Raw genomic sequence first — 4,649 nt, 5'->3', positions numbered from 1 at the left:
CACGTGCGGCCTTCGGTGCAAACTTCATAAGCAAACGAATATGTACTCTTTTGATGTGTGGAGTACATGGTGGTGGAGGCACATAAGTTTTTATGTTTGTGAGCACCGTAGCAGTTGATGCATGAGGAAGCAAAGGATAAAAAGAGGGAGAGGGGAGGAAAAGGAGAAAAGGGGGCAGGGAGGAGGAGGAGAGAAGGGGGCAAGGAGGGGAGAGGAGGGAGCAGGAGAGAACAAATGTTTTTTTTTGTTGGAGAAAAAGATTTTTGAAATAGTGAAATTTTAGTCTCCTTTCAGTGCTTGTAGTTTTTTTTTTTTTGGAAAAGTGGACTTTCAATGCTTGTATGCCAAAAAAAAGATCCAAAAATGGTTTTTTTGATATTCTATATGTTGCGGTAGAGTTTTAAGTCATAATACGTAAAAATTATTTGTTAAAATTTTTTTCAATTTTTGACCCTTAGTTATGCACGTTTTTTTATCATGTAGCCACACTCCTTTACTCCCTTCACTTTCAAAAAGCTAGAGAGAGAAAGGGACCTCATAGGTCCCCCTACATGCGTCTTTAAAAAAAAAACTAAAAAAGTCTATTCAAAACTAGCTTCTTTAATGCCCTTGTCCCCACAACCCTACATAAAATTAGCCTTAATCCCTAAAAATTAGGATTCCTTACAAGGCCCATGCAAAGTCCATATTTTTCCTAATGGGATAAGGGGGGAGTTAGCAGCCTCTAGAAAGAGAAAGAGTGGGTTTTCACCCCAACTTTGTGGAAAAAGTTTCAAAGTTTTTCATTTTCTCATTTTATTGAAGAAAATACTCCTCCTTCTCTAGGCCTATAAGTTTGTCCACCCACTTTTAGGACCTGCCACACCCACCATTTTAGTCCACATGGCAGTCCTCCATTTGCTCATTCCTTAACCTCATTTTTAATCCCATGGAAAATAAGAGGCCCTCCTACATCCCATTCCCTTCCTACTGATTATCGACCAATGGAGAAGTTCCCGAGTTAGACTAGTCTTGCACAGGCACCATTGGCATGGGCCATTTTGAGATGCCATCTGGTTTATTGATGGCATCCTTCAAATCAAGGATTACTCCTTGACCGCAACATTGTGCTTTACTTTTGATGAATTCATCCTCACCCACCAAGACCTACAATTGGGCCACCCATTGTCTCTACTTTTTTTTAAGTGCTCATAGGGACTTTTCATACATCTTTCCTACTATGACCACTTTGTGATGTTGGTTCAAAAATTGTGGTCACTAAAAGTGTTGGATTTCAACTTGCAAGGACCAACATGTGTGTTGTGCATGCCAAACGATTGTGTAATTGTGCATGCACTATGCTTCTCCCTCATATTGAATGAAAAAACACATTGGACAAGCAGCAAAGGTCTCTCTACTTCGTAATCATGATGAAGAAGAAGGTACATCTCTACATTTGTACAAATATACAGGTAACTATTGAATGGTTCGACGATTTGAATTAGCACGATACTCTATGATCGGCCTCTACAAATAAAAGATTTACACGTAAACAAGAGTACATTTACTACATACTTAAGCATTTCCATATGGAGAGGGGAAAGCTTTTGTATAATCCATTTCCTCTATATGTGAATTGAGCCAAGAGGATTGTTGCAAATCTAATGAGGAAAGGGCCCTAATGGCTAAGATGACTTATACAATTGCGGTTGACCCTTTGATGTACCCCTTGATTAGGAATTATCTAGACATTGCATTTGCAGTGGGAGCGGATTTACGACCAATCCTAGCAAGAAGCATTGGGAGAGAGTGAAGGGTGTGATGAGATGATTGAATGGTACAAAAGAGTTTTGTATCTGTTTTGGAGGCAATGATGTATGTGTAGATGTCTACATGAATGTAGATTATGCAAGGAATATAGGGCAACAAAAGGTCTAAGACAAGTGATGTCTTTCCATTCTCTGGTGGCATAGTCTCATGGTGACTCATGGTGATCTTGTTTGTAAGTTTGTACATTTCGGTCCACCACGGAAGTAGAGTATTTTGCTTTGTCAAATGCTATCAAAGAAGCTACATGGCTTACTTGTCTAGTGGGAGTATGGGCATCAATGTAGATGTTCCAATCTTCATTGCGATAGTAAGAGTGCTATCCAACTAGCATGGAATCAAGTGTTTCCTGTAAAGTTAAAGCACATTCATGTGAAATATCACTTCATTCATGAGGTGCTTGAGGACAAGCGTATAGAGCTTGTCAAGATTCACATAGATGATAACCTTGTTGATCTACTAGCTAAAGGTCTACCCTCCGAGAAGTTTTCACACTGTCGAGTACTTATGAGTAGAGATCCAGACTCTACATACCTTGTACATATGTCCATAATTTTCTTAAAGGCACATTGACCAGGAAATGCATGCAAAAATTTTCAAACTTTGTTGGGCCTATGTGGAATGTTCTCATCATTAGGAAGCGTCCATAGTCACAACTAATACGAGAGTGGGTGAGTCATTGAGATCAAGGGTTCATACCGATCTTGATTGTCAACACCAGTCGTGCATTGTAGATCTTGTATGGAAAAGTAAACTTGGTTATCTAAGATTACTTTTAAAGTGAACTAATCTCGAGTAATCTTGTGTATTTCTTTTGAACCTAAGTACAATATTTTATCCTCGTGACACATTTGCACACCGAAAGTAAACATGGATGCTATCTATTATGAAAGTGTGTGCATGCAATGAGGTTAAGACATGCTCCTCTTGATGCCTATGTCGTGGATTTAATCGCACCGAGGGGAGGGGCAATGCCCGGGGGATTCACTATTAATAATGGGGGGATGTCACCTACGTGCATCAAAAGTAGAGAAACCCCCCTATGTACGATATCTTACATGCTAACCTACCCCCTTACATACGGACAAGATTCGGACATTCTCGCAATGACCCATCCCCCTTCATACGGATTTCGTACGGAATGTCATGACCTGTTATTTTATGTACATTAGTAACATAACAATTTTAGAAGCACATGCTTTTGCAAAAATACATGTTGACGTGCAAATGAACAGAAGTGTAGATTGTAGTGTGTTTTCATTTGCAATAGATGTTGAGAGAACCATGAAAAGAAACAAATAAAATGAATACTAAATTATAATAAACCAATCGATTCAATGTAATTTGTAAAAAGACGAACATCATTTCCCATGTAAACTGATACAAATCTCAATCTCAAAACAAATGATACTAGCCACCTACTTAATAGGCTTCCCACATGGGATTTGAGGCACATATGAAATGGATCGTTCTCTAAATAACACCCGTAGGTCTGATGAATAACACTCCTTTCTTGAACAGAAGCATCAAGAGCAATAGGCATCCAGGGGACTTTCGCTCTAATCTCAATGTTGTTATAACTTTTCTCGCTGCCATGGTCAAAAGCATCATCAACTTTATTTGGTTTTGTCTGAAGCATCCCAAAATTTGTTGCCTTTGCTTCAACTTGTGCACAAAAAGTTATCTTGGACATTCCAAAACTCAAGCAAAGAATGCTCCTGAAGTTGTGAAAAACTCCTTGATCATAAGGATTTGCCTTCTTGTCGTAGCGATAGCGGAAGTTTTCATAAGTCGTTCATCCAATGCATTGTCCTACCCATGGGCAATGATGGTCAAAGTGATCCACACAATTATTGCAAATAGAGCAATGTGAGCAATGTGAGCAACGGGGAGGCTTGTATAGCATGCATGTGTCACAACACTTGATTTTCACAACCATCACATTCACAGTCGCATCCTTTGTTGGCGAAAGCCTTCGCTTTGGTGTTTGCCCGCCACTCCACTCGGATGATGAGTAGCATTCTTCCTTTGGTTCAAGCGGATGTTTATTACGTGGAATTATACCAGGGTCAGGGTCCCTACCGGATGTCAGCAAGAGAAAAACTAAGACACCAAATGTAAAAGCTAATGTAACCACCAGGATTGATATACCACCAAAGTGTGAAAAATCTTTCACAAGGTGCCTTCCAACAAAAATACCAAACACCAATACAGGGACTAGGATGAGAACAAAGTCAATAGCAACGATGCAACATCAAGCCCAAAATCAGCCTTCCGCCAAATAGGAACCTATTGCTACCCTTCCAAGTCTGATAGACACGCTTAACATCAATTAAAGTTTTGGCAAGGCTAGGCAGCCTTTGAACGTCTGCTACGATCTTGTTTGCATATCCATTTTGCAAACATCAAGCAGGACTGAGTTAGCAGGACCTTGTCCTGCTAACTCTCCAAAGTGGGCATTTTTGCACGAAGAGGCAATGCCCCATGCATCAGGCCTTGTCCAATAGCTACATGCATTTAGCTTAACGAGATTCCCTTTGAACAACGCCAGAAAACTTCATATAAGAAGTCAGACATGCAAGCGGTAAGTATGGGGATTTGACCTTGCTTTCGTTGTTCAATGTTGCAAGTACTGTCAACAACGATGCTGCAATAGATGAGGCCCAACTCAGACAAATGAGCTACCAATGGACTACCCTTCGCAGACTTTGATATCCACCTACATAACAGACTTAATAGTAGTAAAGTAGGGACCCGAGGGGGGGGGAAGGGGGAAGGGGGGGAGATTCCAAAATACTAGGAATGCATGTTGAGCAACGTAAAACAGGAGAAACAGAAACAAG

At 40.2% G+C, this 4,649-nt stretch overlaps 1 pseudogene; it reads right to left on the bottom strand.

Moving 5' to 3' along the window:
- Positions 1-3,451: 3,451 nt before the first annotated feature.
- LOC147462150 (putative protein S-acyltransferase 7 pseudogene) lies at positions 3,452-4,323 on the bottom strand (annotated as a pseudogene).
- Between the last annotated feature and the right edge of the window lie 326 nt (positions 4,324-4,649).

Source organism: Adiantum capillus-veneris, chromosome 3, assembly GCF_014529385.1.
Source record: "Adiantum capillus-veneris isolate H3 chromosome 3, ASM1452938v2, whole genome shotgun sequence".
Taxonomy (NCBI): domain Eukaryota; kingdom Viridiplantae; phylum Streptophyta; class Polypodiopsida; order Polypodiales; family Pteridaceae; genus Adiantum; species Adiantum capillus-veneris.
Note: the sequence above shows the minus strand (reverse complement) of the source record. Positions and strands in the feature narration are given on the sequence as shown.